This window comes from Malus sylvestris, chromosome 2, assembly GCF_916048215.2.
Source record: "Malus sylvestris chromosome 2, drMalSylv7.2, whole genome shotgun sequence".
Lineage (NCBI taxonomy): Eukaryota > Viridiplantae > Streptophyta > Magnoliopsida > Rosales > Rosaceae > Malus > Malus sylvestris.
The window spans coordinates 21135918-21150658 of NC_062261.1; the positions used below are offsets into that span (position 1 = coordinate 21135918).

At 39.2% G+C, this 14741-nt stretch overlaps 1 long non-coding RNA gene across 1 annotated transcript; it reads right to left on the bottom strand.

Moving 5' to 3' along the window:
* Positions 1-14167: 14167 nt before the first annotated feature.
* Positions 14168-14698, bottom strand: LOC126590395 (uncharacterized). Its single transcript, XR_007612083.1, has 2 exons — positions 14537-14698; positions 14168-14384 (listed from the first exon to the last, which is right to left on the bottom strand). It is a non-coding gene; the product is annotated as an uncharacterized LOC126590395 (long non-coding RNA).
* Positions 14699-14741: the final 43 nt, after the last annotated feature.

A 14741-nucleotide genomic window follows, 5' to 3' on the forward strand; every position in this document is an offset into this window, starting at 1 on the left:
AGCTCAGAATTGATTATGAAGAGACATACCCTCCGACTATGGATGCAATTACATTCCCTTACTTAATAAGTATGGTGGTTTCAGAAAAACTTGATATGTGACTTATGGATGTCATCATTGCATATCTATATGGAGAATTAGATACTAATATCTATATGAAAGTCCTAGAATGACTTAAGTTGCCTGGAGCAATTTACAAACCACGAGTTATGCTCTCAATCAAATTAAGGCGATCATTATACGGGTTGTAACAATCTGGATGGATGTGGTATAATCATCTTAGTGAGTATTTAATCAATGAAGGATATACCAATAATGTTATTTGCTCTTGTGTGTTTATTAAGAAATTAGACTCTAAGTTTGCTATAGTGGCAGTGTATGTCGATGACATGAACCTATTTGAAACTCCTGAAGAGTTCAACAAAACTGCTTAATATCTGAAAACGAATTTGAAATGAAAAAACTTGGAAAAACAAAATATTGTCTCGACCTGCAGATCGAGCATTGTGTTAAGTGGGATTTTGGTCGATCAATCAACTTTACATTGAAAAAAATCTTAAAACGATTTCACATGGATAAAGCCTATCCACTCAACACGCCTATGGTCATTCGGTTTCTTGACATTAAGAAAGATTAATTTTGTCTAAAAGAAGATGATGAAATGGTCATTGGTCCAAAAGTATCATATCTAAGTGCAGTAGGTGCTTCATTGTATTTAGGACAATGTAATATACTGGATATAGCTTTTTTAGTCAACTTGTTAGTAAGATATAGCTTTGCTCCAACAATTCGACATTAGAATGGAGTCAAAGATGTTTTATGATATATTTATGGGACAACAGACATGGGCCTACTCTACTATGAGAAACCCACAAATGACCAGAACCTTTTTATGGTATAAAGCTCGCTCACAGACCGGATATGTGTTCACTTATGGAGATATAACAATCTCATAGCGTTCAACGAAGCAAACACTAGTTGCTATGTCGTCTAATCACTCGGAAATACTTGTTTTCAATGAAGCCAGTCGTGAATATTTTTGGTTAAGATCAATGATTTATATCTAGGATTCAAGTGGTTTATAATACAAAATAGGCTCTCCAACTGTCACTTATAAAGATAAAGCAGTGTGTGTTGCTCAAATGAACGAAGGATTCATCAAAGGCGATAAGACAAATCATATATCTCCAAAGTTTTTCAATTCACACAAGCTTCAGAAGGCTAAAGTTATTGAAGTTAAACAAATTTAATCCAACGATAATCTTGCGAACCTGTTCACCAAATCTCTGCCAAAGTGTAGATTCCAGAAACTAGTACATGGCATTGAATTATGCCGACTTATTAACCAATCAAACTGAAGTGGGAATCAAGGGGAGTTAACCAATGTTAGTACAATATTATATTGGGCCTCGTTACTTGGGCTTCCAGACATTAAGCCCATGATTTATGTAAAAGGGGAAGAGCCCTTAGTCTATAAAAGGGACTCCTCACCTCACAATCTAGAGGCTTCACATCCCCAAACAGAGGGCTCACATCCGGCAACCCTCTCACAAACGGGGAAACTTTCTCAAACTCTTTCTTTCTCTAGGGGTCTCCCCCTCACACTTGTAATCCATACATTCATATAGAGAAATATAATCAACATCAGTGTGGACGTAGCCCAAACATTGGGATGAACCACGATACATCTTGTGTACTTTACTTTCTTACAAATTCACGGTCAGATTTACGTTGTTCCAAGACCTCTCCGGTTTTGTGCATCAACATTTGGCACCGTCTGTGGGAAACGACACGAAAATCTATGTCGGTCCTCTCTTAATTTTTCATACCTCCACCTTAAATCTGTAGAAACCTAACACCCACACTCAGAGACACACTCATTCAGTCTACAAAGAGTAAGAGCAAATAAAAGCGGAGTTTCTTTGGCAAGTATTGTGACTTGCGCTTGAGTTTGTCTCTCTCTCTCTCTCTCTCTCAAACTTTTGCTTCTGTGAAAGCTCCACTACTGACACTCTACTCTCTCTCTCTCGACTCTCCGCTGAAACCTAGGGTATCTCTGCTGCTTTTGGTTTTCCGAGCTCCCCTTCACACCCAAGAGGAAGATCTGCCCCCCCAGCAGCTTAATATACCCAATCAATTTCACTGGGTACAGAATCAGCGGTGAAGAATTGGAAGAAAAACGACATCTTTCAGGTGCGTTGAGGAATTGAGAAAAACTCATTTTCGCAATTTGCGAGATTATGCAGCAACCAGCAGGTGGAAGGTCCAAAACCCATTATGGAGGCGCTGGAGAGATGAGTGCTGCTAAAGCTGCGGTGGCGGAGCAAGGCCAGCTGGTGGTGGAAGCAGGGTCCCCAATCAGCAGCAGGCTGCCAGCTTCCGCGATGGTGAATTTGGACGAGCTCATGACTTAGTCCGGTGCTGCGGCTACAGCTGAAGATGCTCTCGCAAATTGAGGTGACGGTGATGGATTCAGCTGCCAACCAAAATGCTGTGAACAGTCTTATCAATCGATGGACTGGGAAGCCGTACTCTCAGATGTACTATAAGATTCGTGAGAAGATGAAGATGTTGCCTGTTTAGCACCAGAAATAGGAGTTCTTGTAATTTCATCATGCTCAGGACTTTGTATCTCGAAAGCAACAAGCTTTCAGAGGCGATCACGAAGCTGAAGCTACCTAATCTCGACCAGTTTAATATATCCTACAATTTGCTAAACAAGTTTGTTCCAAAATACTTGCAGTCTTACTCTCCAAGCTCATTACAGACGCTCAGAAAGAAAACAACAGTTGCTTTTATAATTGTCGTCTTCCAGTTGGGGGATCCTAGCTGATCCGGAGTTACAGAGGAAAAAGAAGGTTGCGAGCTATAAGATGTATTCTGTGGAGGGGAAGATGAATGGCTCGTTCAGGAAAAGCTTCAGGTGGCTTAAAGATAAGTACACCCAAGTGCTTTATGGCTGGTGATGATTAATAAGTGCCTTTTATGTTGAAAAGTTTGCCTGAATTTGGTAACCTGAAATAGTGGTTCTTACCACACTGACCAAAGTCTTTGTCGGAGGGTTGGCATAGGAGACTCCCAAAGAGGCCTTGAGAGAGCACTTCAACAAGTACGGCAAGATCTTGGAGGCCGTCATCACCTTCGACCTCCACTTCTGCATCTCCAGAGTCAGCCTATAAGCAATCAGAGGAAAACCAGGAAGAAGATAAGTTTCTATTAACAATCCTATTATTATTCCTTTTGTCTGCCATCTACCGAAAGAAAAAGAAAAACAGAATGAGCAGGGTAACACCACCGACAACGAAAATGGTGAGAATGTGCTTAAGTCGGAGGACCTCATACTCAAGAAATCAGAGGCGCAGTGGAAAAAGAAAAAGAAAAAGGATGTCTGGAGATGGAGAAAAGCATAAAGCAAAAGTAGAAAAAGGGAGGAAAATAATGAAAAAGGAAAAGATGTCTGGAGATGGAGAAAAGTAGAGGAGGAAGTGGAAAGCATGGCACATCCATACCCACTGTCATTGATGAATATTTTATTAAGTTGTCTTCTGCAAACTGGAGCAATTATTATATAGTTATACTGATGTGTAAAGAAGGCAGCATGCCAAAAAAAAAAAAAAAGGGGCAAAATGTCGGCAAGCCCCAAATAGTGGGCTGGAATGTTATGTAGAGGGCGAAGGCCCATATGCCCAAAAGAGCCAGGCCCTATAGCTTCAAACTCCAAACTTCATCCCTCCGCTTAAGGTTCACCCTCTATTATCACCAACTAGGTGATCAAAAGTAAGTCCAGTACTCCAAAATTATTCGACAGCCTGCCACTATTATTACCAACCAGATGATCAAAAGTACGTCCAGTACTTCAAAATTATTCGGTAGCCTGCCGCTATTATTACCAACCAGGTGATCAAAAGTACTTCCAGTACTCCAAAAATATTCGGCAGCCTGCTGCTATTATCACCAACCAGGTGATCAAAAGTACGTCCAGTACTCCAAAATTATTTGGGCAGCCTGCCACTATTATCACCAACTAGGTGATCAAAAGTACGTCCAGTACTCCAAAATTATACATGAGCATCACTAATGTCAATCATACATAAACATTCATGAGCATCACTCATGTCAACATTCATGAGCATCACTCATGTCAACATCCATGAGCATCACCCATGTCAATCAACATAAACATTCATGAGCATCACTCATGTCAATCAGCTTCGAAAGCTTCATTTACAGAGTTCTAGCTTCGAAAGCTTCATTTACAAAACTCCGACTTCAAAGCTTCATTTACAAAAGCTCCAGCTTCAAAAACTTCACTTTCAAAGCTTCACCTACAAAGCTTCAGTGCATGGTATACAAAAACCGCCTCTGAACAACCTCCACTTCGGCCCATAGATGGATTGAATTTGAAGTCTCCAGCCAACAGACTCTATTGACTGAAGACTTGGGGGACTACACTATGTACCATATATTGGGCTTTCGCAACTGGGCCTCATGAAAAATATTTGGGGGACTTAGTCCATCACTTATGTGTTGAGGAGCAAACCCTTATTCTATAAAAGGAACTCTCTTACCTTCATTAGAGAGCATCGCCACCTGCTGAGCAACCGCCATGACATTTGACGAAGGAAAAACATCCAACATGACATTTGATGAAGGAAAAACATCCAAGACCCCTTATTGTATAAAAGGGACTCCATCACCTTCATTACTCTTACAGAATGCACTATTTCCACTAAACACATGTCACTTCACTGTTGAATGTGTGATTTATAAGTAGAACCGAGTGTTTGATTGATAGGTGGAAGATGTTAAGGTACTAGTCTACAAAGGTGAAACATTAAATACCAGGTTAGGAAGACTCAAGGTTGAATGGTTTGTTGAGGGCCTATATAAAGGAATGGAAACCTTTTGTATTAGGGTTGGATAACTAAAAGGAAGAAAGTTTGGGATCGCTGAAGAATGAGGCAGACAGAATTCGAGAGAGCTTCGCTTCAAAGAAAGGGAAGAATGAAGATGAATTTTTTTAAATTGGTTCATATATAGCCCCAAGCAACTGATCACAGCCATTAGAAAAGAGGTGCCAAAATGGCAAGATCGTGACATGTGGCATCTAGGTTGATTTAGTTTTCAAAACATAAGGGACGTGAAAAAATGTTGTAATGCAAGAAGCCACGCCTATCTGCAATGCATTTAATGCGGAGGCACCTCGCTTGCTCTGTCAATCTTCCACTAACATTGCCCTTGGGCACCCTGAACGTCTCTCGACCACTACTCTGGAAAGGAGATAGACGAGACAAAGTCGAGCGACTCACAATAATAAGTTAAGAACATCTGAGACATTTTATCCAGTCAAGCACCACTTGAAAAACCGACCGATCATGCAATTACATGCCCAAGAAAAAATCCTTGACCAAGGAGTTAAGGACTTGTTAATATTGAGCACTTTTAGGCCTACATAATGGTGCAGGCCTAGAAATAATCCACGAAAAGCCCAAGAGAGATTGAGAAGCCTAAGTCCTAAGGGCCTTAGAAGAGGATAACCTTAAGCGCTATAGCCGATCGCCTATGAGCTAAGCTCGACAAGGATACGTAAAGAGCTTTCCAACTGCTAGGGGCATATAGGCTAGCTGATAGCTTTACGACACAAGTTTCTAGGAACAAGTCTTCCTATATATCAATCAAGACATGTGGCAGCCCTCGGTCAGTGGTAGAGATCTAGGATGGGATATAAAGGTGGTCGAAGCGATGTTCGAAGAGGTAGGGTTGGATAACCAAGATTGAGCGGGACGTTCGGCCCACATCACTTTGACAGAACACGCTATTCAACTGAACATATGTAACTTCACTGTCAAATGTTTGATTAATAAGTGGAAGGTGTTAGCATGCTAGTCTACAATGGTGACACATTAAATGCTAGGAAGACTTAAAGCTGATGGGTTCGTTATAGGCATATATAAATGGGTGGGAACCTTCTGTATTAGGGTCAGACAACTGAAATGAGGAAAAGGTTCATGTATTAGCCAAGCGTTATTTTTAGTCTTGAAAGCAATATAATTCGAGCAACACAGTAGATGTAGCTCAATTTTGAGGGTGAACCACTTAAACCTTTAAGTCCATTTCATTTTAGTCCATGTCCCAAGCCCTCCAATGATTTAGTATTTTAGTTTGTTAACTTGCAAATTTTGAGCGTTAACAACACCTATGTATTATTTAGTGGTATTTTCTTTTTCGATGCCAATGAAAGATATTTAGTGCAGATCGTTTTAAAGGTTGAAATTAGAAGATCATTAAATTGGTGATTGCAATTGATCGACCAATAATTAGGCAATAAATCAATAAGTATTGAGTAGCGACAATTAACAATTTGACATGTGGGACCATGATTTTTCAGAACCAAGGTAAGACAAATCGAATACAAATACCTTAGAAGTCTGGTTATGGACTTAACATCTTCCACAGAAGAGCTGCACATATGGAGCAGCGATGCCACCATCATTTTGTCCACAACAGTGGGCGAATTCTGATGACTTCACTGATATTAACCATGCTTGTTCTATAATATATGGAAACCTGGTCCAATAAGGAATCAGTTAGGTATCCTATAATCTTAGAGTCCTTACAATCTAAGGATTGGCGTGCTCCTTAAGTAATCATACTCATAAGTGAATGCAATATCTACTCCTAGATATCCTAAGAGAATGCAATATCTACTCCTAGATATCATTTAGGATTGTCCTAATTTAATACGAATCCCATATCTTAAAATGACTCTATCTTGATTGATGTAAATACACCCTTATTGGTTCATCTTTGGTAATGTAATTATCGCACACTTATTCTTTTGCCTATTGTTTGAGTCTCATATATTTGCTTACTAACTTGATCGTTGGATAGCCTTTGGCCTGCAACCCCCATCCCCGATGTCTTTGGCTACATAAGGTTGTTTATTATCTTGCAGGTACAAATTTGTGCATCTCCTCCACACAGTGGTGCACAAATTTGGTTCGAAGAATTGGTGCGTTGAGACTAAACTCATATTCCCCGAACAAATCACTCTACCACAACAATGGCCACTTCAAGTAAAGTCCTTACACCTTTGTCGCCCCAGTCCACATTGCAGAGAGTTGTCTCTTGTTTATTGTACATAATTAGCATGACATTCCTCATCATTGTTGTCTTCTCATCCCCAACTTTCTAGGTCGCACGTCTGAATCTAGAATGGAAGTCAAGTTGCCACAAGTCAGAATGATTTGAAACAGTATGTATACCAATTTACTTTAAAAGGCATGATCTCTGGATAATTATCCATCCTCAAGAGGAATAGTCCTTTCAGGTACATAGATAAGGGCAATTGTAGGACCATGGTTTTTCAAGGCTGAAGTAAGACGAATTGAAATACAAATACCTCAGAAGTCCGATCATGGTCTTAACAGCTTCCACAACGAAGTTGTACAAATGCAGCGATGCCACTATTATCCTATCCTGGAGCAATGGACGAAGTCCGATGACTTCACTTAGATTGACCATGCATGTTCAGCAAGATATGGAAACCTGGTCCAGTAAGGAATCAGCTCGGTTTCCTATAGTCTTGGAGTCCTTACAATCTAAGGATTGGAGTGCGCCACAAGTAATTATCCTCCTAAAAGAATGCAATATCTACTCCTGAATGTCCTCTAGGATTCTCCTGGTTTAATACGAACTCTTTATCCTAAAAGGACTTAATCTCAACTGAAATAAAAACACTCTTCTAAAGTTTATCTCTGGGAACATAACTATTGCACACTTATTCTCTTGTCTACTGCTTGAGTCTCATATATTTGCTTACTAACTTGACCCTCAGAGAGCCTTTGGCCGACACTCCCCTCCCAGTGCATGTTTGCTTGTGGGTGTTTACTATCTTGCAAATTAAACGAGTTTGTGTATCTCCTCCGCACACAGTAGTGCGCAAATTTGTTCCAACATGACACGTCTGAAAGTGTTCGTTGTAGTTGTCTTTTAGTCCCCTAAGACTTAAGTACCTATAGATATCATGCCTTTTTCCTCATCATCAAGAGTATAATACAATTTGTAGCAATTAACGCCTAATTCAAAAATGGTAGCTGAAGTTGACTTTTGAATTTCCACACCTACACTTTAACCTAAAATGAGAAAGCTCATACCAAAACATATTGAGAACTTTAAGACACATTTTAGATGAGTGTACGATAAAAAAAAATTGAACAAGTGAGTTAAAATTTTAAGTTTTTACTCTTAAATTATTTGGTATTGGAATGTAAAAAATTTGAAATTTTTTCAAGTGCCCAGTATTCAAGCAGGTATTTTACATGTTATAAAATAAGTGAGCGAAACAAAAATATATATCATTTCCTCCACTTGTATTATAACATTTGGAGTACCGTTTGAATACCAATACTTGAAAAAAATTCTTCTTTACCTCATACACACCTCTTTAGTTTTGTAACCGTTAGATTGAACAATAAGTAAATTAATTGGTGTACGAAAAGTAAAAAGAGTATGTTGAAAATGTAAATTCATACTTGCCCGTTTGATGAAGGTTTGGCCCGAACTTCTTGCCATGGAACGACATGCCGTTTTAAAAGCAAACATCACTGTGAAATTCTAAAATCCAATTGGTCGTCCTTCTACGTTTGGCGGGTTAAGGCGGTTGCGGGTTTGTTGTCCCCAAGTTTGTGCCTGCTTTTATGTCTCTTATCCTCCATCTACTTGACACGTGTGTTACAATTTAACAAAGAGCTACCAGTGTTAAGTATTATTATTATGGGTAAATTACATAGTAACCTCTCAAGTTTGAGGTCTATTACCCCATACAACATCTTTAAAACATTTCACTTTCATACCTCATGTACTTTTTTATTTCAAAATAATACCTCCGTTAGATTTTTCATCCATTGATCGGTTAAATGTTGACGTGGCTGCCAAATGTGTGCCACGTGGCAAAAAAAAAATAAAAAATTTAAAAACCAGAATCTTCTAAATTAAAACAAAAAAAAAAAAAAAAACCAAAAACAAAAGTTGAAACACACCTCCCCTCAATCCCCAAACTCATAAACCTTATCCCTCCGCGACCCACGCAAACGCACCTCCCTCCCCCCTCCTCCTCCTCCTCCTCCTCCTCCTCCTCCTCTCTTCTCCCCTATCTTCATCTTCTTCCCTTGCAACCCACAAAGCAAAAAAAAAAAAAAAAAAAAAACTTCAGTTCGTCTTCCCCCCTCTTCCTCCCCTCTCTTCTCCTCCATCTTCATCTTCTTCCCCCGACCCCCTACCTACAACCCAAAAAAAAAGAAAAAAACCCCAGATCCCGTCTACGCCCCATCGCCGGGTTCATGAGGTGAAAATGGGAGGAATGGGTGTGGATTTAAGGAGTGGGGTGTGTAGAAGAGGGAAGAGGGTGCGTGCAAAGGGAGGGTGGGGGTGAAGACGAGAAAGGGCTCGGGGAAGGTGGGGGTGGGGTGGGTTTTTGGATGGGAGGGGAGGTGAAGAGAGTGAAGGAGATGGAGGTGGTTAGAAGGCTTGGGAAGGAGAAGAGGAATGGGGAGAGGTTGTGGGGGTGGGTTATGCGTTTTCTAAGGTTTTTTTATTTTTATTTTTATTTTTTTATTAGAAGATTCAGGTTTTTTAAAAATAAAAAAATTTGCCACGTGGCACACATTTAGCAGCCACGTCAGCATTTAACGGATCAATGGATGGAAAATCTAACGGAGGTATTATTTTGAAATAAAATAGTACGTGAGGTATGAAAGTGAAATGTTTTAAAGATGTTGTATGGGGTTGTAATAGACCTCAAACCTGAGGGGTTACTATGTAATTTACCTTAAAGCAGCTCCAACATGTGCTGGAGCTCGAGGGAAAAGGGTGTGAACAGGGCCAAGAGCCCGACGGATTTGGTCTAGCGTGTGGCAGCCCTAGGGACAGGCCCGGCTCGAGTTGCCAGCCCAAGAGCCCAAAGGCATTCTGATGCAAGGCTAATGTCGTCCAAACGTTAGCCACATTTTTTATTTTTTTCTATCAGGCGCGTGGCGCTCAACCGCGCGTGGTCTGACAAGATTTCATAAATTGAGGCCGGCGGCCCACTAAGAAATGTTACAGTTGGGAAGCCACGTGGCTTCCTCTCGTACGTTGGATTTCAACAACAACAATTTTTGGACCGTTGGATTTCCAACGGTAAAAAAAATAATAAAAAAAACCTTTGGAAATCCACGGGTCGACCGTTGGATTTCTAACGGCTAATATTAAATAAGGTTCTTTTAACGGCAACAATTTTTGAGATTAATGGTCCAAGTTATTCGCCTTTATAAATTAAAAAAAATAGTTTTAAAAATCAGAAATGTTACTGTTGTGCCGAGTGGCACAATCTGGAGTGTTAGAATTCAATTTTTTTTTAATCCAATGGCAAAGATTAATTAGTTGAATAATTTTTTTTTAAATGTAAAAAATGAATAAAAATCTGAAAAAAAAAATTGAATTTACTTTTCTATAAATACCTTCTCATTATCTTCTACCTTACACCACAATTTCATATTTTCTCAACTACTTTCAACCACATTCCTATCTTTCTCTCAAAGTTTCAATCCAATTTTTTTCCAACAAAATGACTAATGATGCAGGTACGAATTGGACGCTTCTTGAATATGTTGCGTTGTGTACTAGCCGGGTTGAAGTTACTCATAATTCGCTTACGGGTAATGAGATGCAGTTGCGAGAAATGTGAAGTCTTATTCATACCAATTATCTTGAGAAAATGGGTGGGAAAAGAACCAAAGAATCGATGTCCAGTTATTAGAAATTATTTAGCCAATCGTTTAGTACGTGAAGAGACGCCTTGACATAAGCTAGTGCTAATCTTCGAAGTGGGAAAAATTTAGTGGATAATGTAACAATATATTATATATTTGTTTGTATTATTCAATAGTTAGCTACTTTCATTATAATTATTTGTTTGTATTATTTATTTGTTACCTACTTTCATTATAATTATTTGTTTGTATTATTTAATTGTTAGCGACTTTCATTATAATTATTTGTTTGTATTATTTAATTGTTACCTACTTTGATTATAATTATTTGTTTGTATTATTTATTTGTTACCTACTTTGATTATAATTATTTGTTTTTATTATTTATTTGTTACTTACTTTCATTATAATTATTTCTTCTCCCGCATTGTGTAGGAACTTCAAGCACAAGCTTGGTATAATGCCAAAACCAAAAGCAAAAACAAATCATTCACCCGGTGGGAATGTTGGAATATTGTCAAAGATTGTCCTAAATTTAGAGTTGTCTCTGTCGGTCCAAAAGTTTTCATGAACAGCACCCTTTTACACTTTACACCCGATCATGCCTCGCATGTTCATGAAGATGACCTAGAAGAAGTGTCCGAAATGGCCCCCCTGAACAAGTGTCGGGGTCAACCCGTTATCCAATTAGGCCTCAAGGTAAAAAGGCTTCAAAGAGAAAAGGGAGTGCTTTCAAGAATGATTATGCAAAGTATATGGAAGAACTTGCTCGCCAAGGTGAAATGACTTTGGCGCAGGAAATGACGAAATTTGAGGCTGATAAGGCTAGATAGGAGGCAAAAGTTGCAGCTGCTGAGAGAGCATTTCAAGCTAATGAGAGGGAAAGATAGCTACTTAGGCAAGAAAAGGAACATGTTAGAGAAGAAAGAATGGCTCAACGAGATCGTGACATTATGAACACGCCTTTAGAAGGAAAGTCTCCAAATTCTAAATATTTTTGGAAGTCGGAGAAAGTGGAAGTGGTGTGAATGAGGTGCGCAAGAGAAGCGAGAGCAAGAGGAGATGGTCCTAGTACGACAAGAGAAGATCATCCTAGCACGACAAGAGAAGATCATCCTAGCACCACAAATTGGTTAAGTGATGATGAATAGAGTACTTTTTGTAATCGGAGCCTATAGTTTTCCAATCATTTTGGGTTGTAATTTATTATTTATTGAATAGAGTACTTTATGTTGTTTCCAATTTATTGAATTTAGTACTTTATTTAAAGTGAGAGCAAATTTATTTAATTTGGTAATTTATTTCAAATGACATAAACACACCAAATAAAATTACATAAACATACCAAATAATAAAAGACTCACTAAATGAACTAAAAAAACACACAAAATAAAATTAAATAAACACACCAAATAAAAACAAACACACTAAATGAACTTAAGTATCTTGAGTTTGTTTCAATTCCCACTGGTGCTCTGTCAAGTCAATTTGCCGGGTATTGTGCATATATGGCCTTTGAAGTGCAGTATATCTTTGAACGATCAATTCATTTTAATGTCCATCCTTTTCTAATGGCTCATGTTGCACAGGTTCTTCGGTGGTGTCATGAGCACAATATATACTTGTTCTTGAATTGTTTATCGTGTCTGGCTCATATTCATTAACGAGATCATAATCGTACTCATCTTCCACAATCATGTTGTGAAGAATAATGCACGTCATCATGATGGATCGAAGCGACTCTACATCAAACATTCTCGTAGCACCTTTAACAATCGCCCAGTGAGCTTAGAGGATACCAAAACAACGCTCCACATCCTTCCTGCACCCTTCTTGACTGCTTGCAAAGTGTTTTTGCTTTGCACTTCGCAGACGTGACACTGTTTTGACAAATGATGACCACCTTGGGTAAATGTCGTCTGCTAGATAGTATGGCCCATCGTACATATGTCCGTTGACGCAGTACGTCACTTTTGGTGCATTTCCTTGCAGGACATCGTTGAACACTGGGGATTGGGCAAGTACGTTAAGGTCATTTTGAGCTCTCGGAACCCCGACAAAGGCGTGCCCAATCCATGTATCAAAAGATGTCACCACCTCCAAAATGATACTTTTTGCTCCTTTTTTGTCCCCATAAGTGCCTTGCCATGCACTTGGACATTTTTTCCACGTCCAATGCATACAATCGATGATTCCAATCATCCCAGGAAAACCTCACATCTCGGCCTTCTTCAGAAGCCTTTGCAAGTCCATGATAGTAGGTTTCTGGAGGTACTCTGCAATGTAGATAGATTCGATTACTCCGCAAAACCTCATAAAGGACTCAAGAATGATTGATTTCCCCATCCTCCGCTTGGTCTGCAGAATACACAAGCATTCGAGTCGCAGCAGTAATTTTTTGCTCATGAAGGACACCCATAGCACCAAAAGCATCTTTCTTTTGCACAAAGTAAGAATCATGTTTGCAAGCAGCAATCATGATTTTGTTGAACAAATGTCGTTCCATTCTAAAACAACGTATGAAGTACGTTTCAGGGAATGCACTGTTACGGACAAAATAATCGTCCAAGAGCTCCTCACCTCGTCGTTGCATGCTTCTATCAAGGTTTCCGGAACGGCTGGGCCTGGAGATCTGAGCCACAGCTTGGATGACTCAAAGGGAATGTGAGGCGCTGGCCATTCTTGCTTCGTCATCTCTCCTTCTAACGCTCCTCATCCTCTTCTATCTCATTTTGGGCCACTTGGAGATTGAACATTCCTAATGATTGGTTAAACAATTATTCCTATTGCTGATCGATTTCCCACATCATCCTTGAAGAAGAAGACATTGTAAGAAGGAAGCAGAAACTATGAATAATGATACAAATTTTGATTTTGGTGAAGAATGAAGCAGAAATTATGAATAATGATAGAGATCTTAAGAAAATTGGTGTGAGATTTCAGAGGATGGATGATGGATTATATGGAGGATTCAGAAAGGATTAGGTTGTAGATAGTGCCACGTGGCATGCCGTCATTTGTTAAAAATCTGATCGAAATCTATTCTCAAAGATTCTGAAAAGGTAACGACATGTGGCACGACAGCATTGGATAAAAATCTTATCGAAATCCATCACAAATAATTATCTTTTCGGATAATAACATGTGACGCAACGAGAACGATTTAAAATCTGATCGAAATCTATCCTCAAAGATTCTGAAAAGGTAATGACACATGGCACGACGGCATTGGATAAAAATCTCATCGAAATCCATCACCAATAATTGTCTTTTCGGATAATAACACATGGAGCAACTAGAACGATTAAAAATCTTATCCGAAATTACAAATAAAATTATTTTGTATTCTTTAAAATAATAATAATTATAATATTTTATTGCCTAATGCCAAGGCTATTCAAGTGCAATGGTGAAGATGCAAAATGCAGTTACTGTTCATTAAGAGCAATTACTGTTTACTGAATGAATTAAATAGTGAATAACCTGAATTTCCCACGGTGGAGTTGCTGTTATTATTATTGTCTTTTTAAAAATAAAAAATTTATACCACGGGACGAGAGAAGACGACACAGCACTCCCTACCAACACGCTGCCTGCCCCAAAAGCCATTGTCCGCCCTCCTCCCTATTCAAACTAACATACCAATGGAGATCGTAGAAGTCAAGACCGGGCAGCCCTTCAAAAGAGCCGGTGGGCAACATAAAAAACTATCATTTAAATCAATATTTACTAATCAATCTATAACAAGATTTTAGAAAATGTTTACATCTCCAATTGAATCTGACCTGAAGAGACAAGGAACCGAATTTGGCTGTCACTGCTCGATATATTAGGATCTAGTACTTGCTGGTGGTAGATGTCGGCGGTGAGCGAGGAGACAGGCAAAGAAAATGAAAGGGAAACGGTGTCTTGCGGCGGCGAGGAGGAGGGTAGTACCCGCCGGCGGTGGGGCTTTTGGGTATGCGCCGAGTGTTCTAAATTTGTTATTTG